The 12,148-nt window shown below is 40.3% G+C and overlaps 1 protein-coding gene across 7 annotated transcripts in view; it reads right to left on the reverse strand.

Moving 5' to 3' along the window:
* The window catches only part of LOC125120356 (collagen alpha-4(VI) chain-like), a 134,040-nt gene extending 122,322 nt beyond the window's left edge, over nucleotides 1–11,718 (reverse strand). For all 7 annotated transcript variants that reach the window (XR_007133309.1, XM_047768426.1, XM_047768449.1 and 4 more), the window contains exon 1: nucleotides 11,625–11,718. The gene's annotated coding sequence lies outside the window, so the exon portion shown is untranslated. The remainder of the gene's footprint in view (nucleotides 1–11,624) is intronic.
* Between the last annotated feature and the right edge of the window lie 430 nt (nucleotides 11,719–12,148).

Here is a 12,148-nt window from a genome sequence, read left to right on the forward strand (position 1 = left end):
AAAAAAATTACTTTGCAACTGGAGTTCTCTAGTGGCTCAGTGGGTTAAGGATCTGGTGTTGTCACTGCTGTGGTAGGGGTCACTGCAATGGCACGGGTTTGATTCCTGGCCTGGGAGCTTCTGCATGCCACAGATAAAGCCAAAAAAAAATTACTTTGCAAAAACCATAGTAATAATCGATTCAAGGGTGAATCATCAAGAGATTTTAACACCATTGGGTAAAAGTGTGTTGGGAAATAGGATTTTAACACAGTTTCAAAGTATCTCCTGACAAATTACCTATAAATTATAAGGGGCAAAAAAGTACAATAGAGAAATATGATGGACAGACCTTAACCAATGCTCGAAATTAATATCAACAACAGTAGGATAGGAGTTCCCTTGTGGTCTAGTGTGTTAAGGTGGCTTTGGTTGCCACTGTGGTGAGGGTTCAGTCCCTGGCCCAGCAACTTCCACATGCCACAAGCACAGCCAACCTGCCCCCCCAAAAAAACAACAACAGCAACAATAGGATAAACCAACACCATAGTCCTGATATCATGTGTGAGAAAACTCAACATCATTTATTGGAAGTTCTCCTCAAAATCCATAACCTAAATCTAATAATGGGGAAACAATCATATAAATTAAAACTTGCAGACAGTCTAAAAAGCAATGGGCCTGTGCTCCTCAAAAATATGAATGTCGCAAAAGACAGAAAAACTGAGGAAATGACTGAGATTAAAACACTCTAAAGAGATATGACAACTAAAGGCAATACATGATCTTGGATTGGGAAAAAATGCTATAAAGAACATTAAGTTAGCAACAGGTAAAATTTTAATATGGACTGTATATTATATATTATTCTATATCAATGTTAAACTTCCAAATTTCAATCATTGTATTGTAGTCACATAAAATAACGTCCTTATTAAGAAATACATGTGCTATACTATGAGGCAGAGGGTCTTAAGGTCAGAAATTAACTCTCAAGTGTTCAGTAGAAATAGAATAACTCAGAGAGAGAAGAGAGAGGAATAAACACTGCAATACTCTGGCAACTTTTTAAGTGTCTACTGCTTTGCAGACAATATGTCAGGCACTAGAAATAACAGGATAAAGACATAGTTATTTTATCTATGAAATAGAAACAGACTCACAGACATAGAGAACAGACTTGTGGTTACCAAGAGCAGCAAGGGAGGGATGGATGGAAGTTTGTAATTAGCAGAGGCAAACTATTATACATAGGACGGATAAGCAACAAGGGCCTACCAAATAGCATAGGGAACTGTATTCAATACTTTGTGATAATCATAATGGAAAAGAATATGAAAAAGAAAATATAGGAGTTCCTGTCGTGGCTCAGTGGTTAACGAATCCGACTAGGAACCATGAGGTTGTGGGTTTGATCCCTGGCCTTGCTCAGTGGGTTAAGGATCCGGCGTTGCCGCGAGCTGTGGCATGGGCTGGTGGCTACAGCTCCGATTGGACCCCTAGCCTGGGAACCTCCATATGCCACGGGAGCAGCCCAAAAAAATGGCAAAAAGACAAAAAAAGAAAGAAAGAAAATATAGATTCATCTCTGGTGTATTGAATCACTTTCTGTACACCAGAAACTAACACAACATTGTAAAATAAATTATACTTCAATTAAAAATAAATAAAAAGGAAAAAGAGAAAAAAATTGGAAAAAAGGAAATAATTCTTTTCCTCCGAGGACTTGGAGCTCTTGCAGAGATCTTTCTTTCCTGGATAAGTTGCAATATCATGGGGCAGAGCAATATATTGCTTAACTTTACACAAGGTAAAGAACACAGTGGGGAACACCTCTCTGTGTATGGTTGAAGGCTTCACAGATGATGCTGGAGCTGAGACTTGAAAGAAAAGGAGAAATTTGCAAGTGAGCAAGAGGAAAAAGGGAGTTCAGGCAGGCAGACAGACTGTGCAAGAATGAAGGAGACACCTCACATAGACCTCACCCAAGGCCCCGGGAGCTGGCATCTGGCATGTGAAGGACTTGTTCAAGTTCTCCTTGGTGCTCACAAGGCAAGCTGTATCACAACTGTGATGAACCTAATGGGGACCTTGATCTTCTGAAATGCCTGAACCTAACTAACTAGGTGATGAGTTCCTGTTGTGGGGCAGCTGAAACGAATCCTACTAATATCCATGAGGGTGTGGGTTTGATCCCTGCCATTGTTCAGTGGGTCGGAGATCCAGCATTGCCTTAAGATGTGGTGCGGATTGCAGACGCAGCTCGGATCTGGCACTGCTGTGGCTGAGGCTAGGCAGGCAGCTGTAGCTCCAATTAAAACCCCTAGCCTGGATACTTCCATATGCCGCTGGAGTGGCCCTAAAAAAACATAAAAACAAAAAACAAACAAACAAAAAAAACTAAGGTGGGATAGCAGTTCCCTGTTGGCTCAGCAGGTTAACAATCTAGCTTTGTCTCTGCTGTAGTGCAGGTTCATTCCCTGGCCGAGGAACTTCCAAATGCTGCATGTGCAGCCAAAATACAAAAATACAAAAATACAAAATAAATAAATAAATAAATAAATAAATAAATAAATAAATAAATAAATAAATAAAGGGTAGGATTTAAAAGAGGGACTGTAGGGGGGCGCCCTGGGCAGAGTATCTCAGTGTTCAACCATAAGCCACCTTAACTTCATTTAATTAGACCAACAGTGATTTACAGAGCGATCTCTTTCAAGGTGTCTGTTCCTTCTCTGTAGACCTTTCAACAATAAAAAGATGCCGCCTCTAACGTTCTCTATCAGGGGCTCTCAAACCTGAGCATCATATCATAATCACCCAGAAAGGGGGCGCTGGGGTTGGCGACCTTGGCGGTTTCGGTCCTGCAGCTGCTACTCCTCCGCCCGGGTGGAGGCGGAGGCACGTGGCCTTGGCGCTCAGCGATGGTGGCGGTCCCCGGAGCGGCAGCCTCCCAGCATAGGCGGGGCGGGGAGTCGGGGGCTGAGTTGGGTGTGCGAGGGGCCTGAGGCTCCACAGGCAGCGAGCTCCGGGGAGGCCCTCGGCGCGAGACCAGGGCGGTAAACTGAGGCCCCAAGAAGGGCGGAGGATTCAAGGTCACTCGGCGAGTGGGGCCTTTCTGAGCGCCCGAGGTCACGCGTGCGTCTCCTGCAGCGCTCAAGGGAGCTCAGAGCGCATGGTGTGCGCGAATCTGTGGGGACCGCGGCCCCGGAGCCGCGGGCGGGCTGGCATCCATCAAATTTGACCGCGGACAAGTATTTTTTTGTCTTCCAGCGCGGGGGCCACTAAATCCCACCCTGGAGAAAGAGTACACATGCCCAATTTGGAGGGGTTTATGGTGGCTGATGGTGGAAGAAGCGAGGATGGTCCCTCTGAGGGACTCCTTGAATGCTGTCTCAGGGGTCGGACTGCCTGAATCTCTACTCGCTTCAGTTTCCCCTCCGCAAAATGAGGATGTGCAGATCATCTTCAACCCCTCCCCACCCCGGTTGTGAGTTTTGTGAGGTCAAGTAGAAGACTTGGCTCAGACGCTAGCAAATATGTTAAGTGTGAAAAATCTTCATTACTGTAATCGCTAATAAACCTCGTCCAGGGTGAAAAAAAAAAAAAAAAGAATGACCCAGAAAACCTGTCAAAATCCAGCTATCTGGACCCCACCTCCGGAGTTTCACTGGATTTGGGTTAGGACCTGAGGTTCTCCGATTTTAACAAGCTTCTGGTTTGATGGTCCATGAACTACACTTTGAAAACCACTCTTCTATGCATTTAGCATGCAGTAGTTCTCACTCAAGCAGATGTCTGCTGCAATTGCCTTCAACAGCATCTCTAGCTCCACATGGAGAAGATCAAACGTCTCTAATCAAGTACATGGGGAAAGGGAAGAGATGACCAATTAAAGAATGTTTTCTTTGTATACATATGATTGCAAGGTAAGCAGAAGCTTCAAAATATTCCAATGAAAGACCCAAGGCAAATGTGCAAAATTAACTTTTTTTCAATTTGCTTTCTAATTATAATTTATTCTCTGAAATAAAGAGGTATTTCTCTTATTTTTATTTTTCTCCAGTCACTTAAGCAGGTCACTTAAAATAACTTAAGCACTGCAGTCTTGAATTTCTCACAAGATGGTCTTGCAAAGTACCACATCTGGGCAACAGGAAGCTCCAGAAGACAAACAACTGGGGGACATGAAGAGATTCTTCTGTACACATCACATTAGAATCCACAGAGCATGTTTGACAGTGAAAAAAAAAACTAAAGGTTAGCCTTTAACCTAGTGCACAAACATTAACATTTTCCCTTGTGCCCATTCAGAAACCTCATGATGGTTTGGATAGGTATACAATTTTGTTGTAAAATATTTGAGGGAGGCTATGTCAAACATCTCAATGACAATTAATGTGTCATTAGGCTCAGAAAAAAATAATAAGATGCAGAATCATGGCACGTTCCTCCAGAGAGGGCTGAGGGTTTCAAACCAGAGTTCAGTGGAGTGCTGAACTCTGATGCTGAATAAAGGAGCTGATGGCCATGATACTCCCATCAGCTGTGCTCATTACAGGATTAGCCTACAATTAATTTGCGAGATGTTTACAATTTTGCAACTGAAAAAAAATCTTAGCTGTTGATCAGTTTTAAACTATCCCGGGCCCTCTGATTCATTCAGTTCCCAAGAATGCCTGCTTCATACCTAAATTATGACATTTGTCATATTTTTGGTCATTAACTGCTTAATTGTTTATCCCCTGACAGGACTGTGAACCCACAGAGAGCAGAGCCTTGGTCTGGATACATTGAAGCCAACTAATAAATCTTCTCCTTTTATGATCATTATGTAAAAGACTAAACAAATGGCTGAATAATTCAATTCAAGGAAAAAAGAATATTTACTCAAACTCTTTCAACTCCATCACCCCTGCATTTCATGAGCACAGGCTCATCAGAGAAATAGGAATAATTACCCTGTCTTTCTGAGGTATTCCATGCAGGAAGGATGTTTACAATCCATGAGGCAGGTCAGGCCTCTCCAAAGACCTGGGTGGGTCAGGGCCCTCTGATACTCTGTACCACCTGACACCAGGAAACACAGAAAGAGCAGGCAAGATACAATGGCCTTCTGCCATTGTCTAGACCGGCATCATATACAAGGTTCTTTATTTATGCCCTTTAAGAAGAAGGCAGCTCCAGAAAGTATAGAGAAAGTATTATACGGAACTGTAAAAATTGCACAGAATTTGACTTTGAATTTTCTGGTTCAAGTGTCAGTCCCCACTACATTCTTGTTATGTCGTTTCCTGGAAACCTCTTGATCTCTCTTATCTCTCAGCATAAAATAGAGGCAACTTGCCGTCACCACTTGGCAGGGGAGGTCACCATAAGCTAATGGAGGAGGATGAACTTGGTCGAAAGCCATAAAACTTGGTTACCATCACCTTTGTTGAGCAATAATGTATGAAACAAAGTCCCCTAAATTTAATCCATTCTCACTGATAGAACCAACTCTCAGCATTCTACATTCCAAGAGAAATGCTTTGCTTGAATCAAGGGGCTGTGACTACAGATTTGTTTCATTAGGCTGATAACTATGCTATGATGAGAGTGAGCTTTTGGATTGTAACAGACTATTTACAGCTAAATCAAAGGAGTGGGGCACCAGGTGTGACAGCAAGGTGGTGGCAGTGTGGCCATCTAGATGAGATAAGCTCTTTGAAACTAGCCAACTATGTTCTTTGAGCTAAATTCCCCTTTTGTCTCCAAAACTTCTGCTTAAAAACACTAAGTGCCATTAAACTACTCTTTGTATGTTTTTGAATATGTTAAATAGTGTATAATAAAATTTGTAAAGACAAATTGAAAGAATACCCACTAAATGCAGCAACAGAAACTCACCAGCCTTCAGAAAGATAAAGATATTTCTTTACAGATGATGGAAAGCATTGGCTAGGCTACAGAACTTTCTAAAGTTTACATAATTAAAATCTGGGGATTAAGAATATGCCACTTACACCTCTCCTCTTGCTAGGAGTCTGCACACCATTCCTCAGCCCCAATGCACGTGCCCACGTGCACACACATCCACACATGTGCACGCACCTGGCAGTCTCTTATCCATCTTTCAAAACCCAGCTCAAATGTCACCTCCCTAACTCAAGTCTGATGGCAAATCACTCCCTGTTCTGTGCTTCCTCTGAACCTTGTACCCATTTCAGTGAATAACTTTGTTAAGACTGTCTTCATCATATAAATGATATCATATGATATTTGTCTCTCTCTGGCTGGCTTACTTCACTTAGTATGATAATCTCTAGGTCCATCCATATTGCTGCAAATAGCATTATTTCATTCTTTCTTATGGCTGAGTAACACTCATTGATTATATGCGGAATCTAATTTTAAAAAATAAACAATGTGAAATAAAATGATGCAAATGAAATTACATACAAAACAGAAATAAACCCACAGACAAATTTATGATTAGCAAAGGGGGAAGGAGGGGGAGGGATAAATTAGGAGTTTGGGATTAACATATATGCTCTATTACGTATTTAAAAAAAAAGGTCCTACCATATAATACAGAGAACTATATTCTGTAGTAACCTATAAGGGAAAAGAATCTGAAAAAGAATATATATATATATATTCCTTGTGAATCAACTATACTTCAATTTAAAAATTAAATCAAATAAAAAACAAATACTTTTTTTAAAAAAAAGACTGTGTCTTTATCCCTAACATATGCTCAGCACCTAGAACAATTCCCTTCTTGGCTCTTTCCTTTTTTTCTCTCCCTTCCTTCCCTCTTCCCTCCCTCCCTTCATTTCTTCCAATTCATGTAAATGCAGCTTTCCCATAGCACAGCCCAAACCATGGAGTTCCCATTAACTCCTCTCCCATATGCTCACCCTAAATTCAAACTGTCAGGAAATCCTCTTGGCTCCATCTCTAAAGCTGAATATCCAGAAACTCATCCTGTCTCCACTCCAAATGCAAATGGCCTTGGTCAAACCACTATTTTTCTTGCATGATTACTGCCACCTTCATAGGTGTCCCTGCTTTTAACCTTTCTCCCTGAAATCAATTCCCAACATATATCCAGGGAAATCCTTTGAAAGCCTAAATCATCTCCACTCAAATCCTTCCAAGAGCTCGTTTCACTCTGGGTGAAAAGACGAAATAGGCTACAAGGCCTTATGTGATCTGGACCTTGGTTTTCCCACTTCCCTTGTTCATCATACCCTGATCATTTTAGCCTCCTGGCTGCTCTTCAAATAAGCCAGTTACACTGCCTGTTTAGGGTCTTTGCACACACTGTTTCCTCCATCTGGAACACTTCTTGCCATATATCCACACAGTCAATGCCCTCACTTACCTCAAGTCTTTGCCAAAGGTCACCTTCTCAGTCAGGTCCACCCTAGGCACTCTACTTAAAATCCCTATCCACCCTTGTCTCCCAGCACACCCACCCCTCTTACCCACTCCTGTATTTCCTCTTTTCACCTTCTAACCATATTTATCACGGTTTGTATTAATTATCCATTACCACACCCCCACCTTCAGCTAAATAGAAGCACCATGAGGCATATTTTTGTTTCCATGACATATCCCCAGCACCTGGCACATAGGAGGAGTTCAACCTCCTCAAATATTTGTTGCAGAAATTCATTTGCTTAGAAAAGAAACATGATTTCCTATTCTTTTGTTTTGTTTTGTTGACTTTTCAGGGCTGCAGTTGAGGCATATGGAAGTTCTAGTAGAATCAGAGCTGCAGCTGCTGCCTACACTACAGCTATAGTCAAGCCAGATCTGAGCCATGTCTGCAACCTCCATCACAACTCAGAGCAACACAGGATCCTTAACCCACTGAGTGAGTCCAGGGATCAAACCTGCATCCTCATGGGTGCTAGTCAGATTCATTTCCGCTGAGCCATAATGAGAACTCCATGTATGATCTTTTTTAAAGGAGTCGTGTTTTCAGGTTCAGGATACATTAGGCCAAAATATCAGGTAGATAACATTCATCATTTCATTTCCTAGTGACTCTGTAATGTGCCATACTTGCTGTTCTTGCAAAAATGTGGACAAAGCCTCCTCACTCTTGGCCAGTGGCAGAATAAACAGATCCATAGAGCTTTCAGTGCCAATTCTATGTGTCAGAAACCACCAAACAGAATTCTGTGATGATGGGAGAAGGATGAGGAATAGGGAGGTACACACTGAGGGGCTGAAATAAAAAAGGGTTATTCTGTATTTTGTATGCCCTGGGCGTATTTCCTATCCTCTGAAGACGCATGCAAAAGAGAATGAAATGGTGATATATTTTTCTTCTGTAGATCCTGTGGCATAGCTCTCAGCCAGTATTTAATTCTTTCACCCCACATCTTAATAGTCATCACCATCCCTATGTGTGTTCAGTGAATTTTAAATGTTGAAATCTCAGCCCCAATTACCTAAAAATTGCACCCGAAATCTAATCCTGATAAATTTCACCCTAAAGTGCTTTATAAAAATCAACATTTTCTTTCTTTCTTTCTTTCTTTTTTTTTTTTTTTTTTGACTTTTTAGGGCCTCGCCCATGGCATATGGAGGTTCCCAGGTTAGGGGTCTAATCTGAGTTGTAGCTGCTGGCCTACACCAGAGCCACAGCAACGCGGGATCCAAGCCACGTCTGCGACCTACACCACAGCTCACGGCAACGCCAGATCCTTAACCCACTGAGGAAGGCCAGGGATCAAACCTGCAACCTCATGGTTCCTTATCAGATTCGTTAACTACTGAGCCATGACAGGAACTCCAAAATCAACATTTTCTTGAATTGAAGTATTAGGGAGAAATGTACTGATATTTTTTGATTTACTTTAAAATGCACTTTTATTTTTTCTTTCTTTTTTAAAGTTTTATTGAAGTATAGTTGATTTACAGTGTTGTGATAATTTGTGCTATACAACAAGGAAATTCAGTTATACACACATCCATTTTTTTCAGATTCTTTTCCCATATAGATTATCAGAAAATATTGGGTAAAGTTCCCTCTGCTATACAGCAGGTCCCTATTGGCCAGTCATTCCTTATACCACAGTGTGCAAATGACAAGTCCCAATCCATCCCGTCCCCACCCCCCACCTTTGGTAACCATAAATTTGTTTTCAAAGTCTATGAGTCTATTTCTGTCCTACGAATAGGTTTGTTTGTATCCTTTTTTTAGATTCCACTATAAGTGATACCACATGATGTTTGTCTTTCTCTGTCTGATTTACTTCATTTAGCATGATAATCTCTAGGTCCATCCAAGAGACTCTCATACTAAGTGACGTAAGTCAGACAGAGAAAGACAAATACTATATGATATCACTTATATCTGGAATCTATTATATGGCACAAATGAACCTATCTATAGGAAAGAATGGAGAAAATCATGGACGTGGAGAATGGACTTGTGGTTGCCAAGGGGGAGGAGGAGGGAGTGGGATGAACTGGGAGTTTGGGGTATACATAAACCATTGCATTTGGAGTGGATAAACAATGAGATCCTGCTGTTATTGCACAAGGAACTATATCTAATCCCTTGTGACAGTACATGATGGAGGATAATGTGAGAAAAAAATGTATACTGAATGACTTTGCTATACAGCAGAAATTGACAGAACATTGTAAATCAACTATAATAAAAAATTTTTTAAAGAAATTAAGCACTCATACATCAACTATACTTCAATAAAAATTATTTTTAAAAAATCTCTAGGTCCATCCATGTTGCTGTAAATGGCAAAATTTCATGCTTTTTTGCGGCTAAGTAGTATTCCACTGCATACATGTACTACATTTTTATCCACTCCTCTGTTGATGGACGTTTAGGTTGCTTCCATGTCTTGGCTACCATAAATAGTGCTGCAATGTTTGAATTATGGTTTTATCCAAGAAAATCATGGACATGGAGAACAGAATTGTGGTTGCCAAGAGGGAGGGGCAGGGAGTGAGATGGATTGGGAATTTGGGGTTAATAGATGCAAACTCTTGCCTTTGGATTGGATAAGCAATGAGATCCTGCTGTATAGCACTACGAACTATATCTAGTCACTTATGATACAGCATGCTAATGTGAGAAAAAAGAATGTATACATGTGTGAGACTGGGCCACCTTGCTGTATAGTAGAAAATTGACAGAACACTGTAAACCAGCTATAATGGAAAAAATAAAAATCATTCTAAAAAAAATAATTATGGTTTTCTCCAGATAGATGCCCAAGAGTGGGACTGTGGGATCACATGGTAGTTCTACTTTTAGTTTTTTGAGGAACCTCCATACTGTTTTCCATGGTGGCTGTACCAACTTACATTCCCACCAACAATGTGGGAGGATTTCCTCTTCTCCATACCCTTTCCAGCATAAAATACATTTTTAAAAAGATAGATTAATGGATGGATACAGGAATGGGTATGTGATTAAACAAATATATAGAAACGTTAATGGTGAATCTACGTGATGAGTATATACGTATTCTCTGTGGATTTTTAAAATTTTGCTATATGTATGCAATTTTTCATTAAAACTCTAAATAATCACCATACAAAAGAATGAAATAATGCCATCTGCAGCAACAATCCACGGCCTTGGGCCTAGAGATTATCATACTAAGTGAAGTAAGCCGAAGACAAATGCCATATGATATCACTCACATGTGGAATCTTTTTTAAGAAATATATGAATGAACTTATTTGCAAAACAGAAAGAGACTCACGGACATAGAAAACGAATTTATGGTTACCAAAGGGGAAAGTAGGGGAGGGATTAAAAATAAACCAACGAGGACCTACTGTATAGCACAATATTTTGTAATAACCTATAAGGGGAAAGAATCTGAAAAATAACTGAATCACTTTGCTATATACCTGACACTAACAAAACATTGTAAATTAACTATACTTTATTTTTTTAATCTAAATAATTATTTAAATTATTTATCAAAATCGTGTATGGTAGTCAAATGAAAAGGGAAATGGGAGTCGAATTATATGAATCCTGGCAAGCTAGACAGAAGAAAACAACTCCTGTTTCTAACTCAGAAATTCCTCCATTGCCCCTGGGGATTCTCAGAGGTGGAGTCATCTTTTACTTGACTTTTCTATCTCTACCAAGCTTGTTTGTTCATTAAATCTTTAGTGTGTTCTTCCTTCACCCCACCGTTCTAATACTAATCTCCATGTTTAAAGGCTCCCAATGATTTGCAGGAATGAAATAATTCATGGAACTTGCACGAGTCCCCATAACATAAATCAGGATCCCCTATCCAAACAGATGGCAAATTCCAGGTGCAAATCTCAAAATGCTTCACAATTACGTGCTCAATAAAAGTTCAGAGAGTTAGACCCCTTTTTCATCATAGTTTTTGCTTTAGAAGTTACTGCTTCTCTGGATCTCTAACAGATGTTCTTTGGAGGTTTTTTCTATATGTTTATCTCAATTTCTTTCCACCTCTTTGCTGTCGAGGTCTCCCAGTCTTTATCTCTTTCTCCTCTGCCTGTCTATGTATCTCTGTCTCTCTCTGCCTGGAAATGAAAGAGAAGCCATACATTTGCAAAAATAAATGGAAATCAGCTAAAGTTCCCACCTATGTAAGACTGTCCTGGGAATGGGAATATCCTCTTACCTGGCAAAACCTTTCAAGCTGGTCCTTTTAATTTCTCCTTCTTGTCTTCATCCCTTAAGAAGCTGCTTACGCCTTGGGAATTTCCTAGAGTATAGGAAGGCTTGAGGGCACAATGACATTTCAGCTATTCCAGTGTTTAATACTCTCCTTAGGGAAATGAAGGGGGGGTGAGGGGAGGAGCAAAGACTGTGTTTATGGGGACTGACACATCGCTTGTGCTCACACTTGATTTATTGCCATTAAATAAAAAATGGTCCTTCATCCTGTAAACATGGCCTTAAAAATAAATATAAAACTTGACAGGGAACACATTCACCAAAAATAGTAATAATAATCATAAATTAGTGTAAATGAAACTTGCCTTTTTAATTTTAATTGAAATTTCCTAGAAGAAAAATTTATCATAATTGTTCCTATTTCATTGATTTAGTCTCCCCCTAAAGTCCCTAGGCAATAAGCTGAGAGCAGGAAATGTGTGTCATTCATATTTGTGTCGTTCTTATCCCCTAGCAAAGAGCCTTATA

The sequence above is a fragment of the Phacochoerus africanus genome, chromosome 1 (genome assembly GCF_016906955.1).
Source record: "Phacochoerus africanus isolate WHEZ1 chromosome 1, ROS_Pafr_v1, whole genome shotgun sequence".
NCBI classification, from domain to species: domain Eukaryota; kingdom Metazoa; phylum Chordata; class Mammalia; order Artiodactyla; family Suidae; genus Phacochoerus; species Phacochoerus africanus.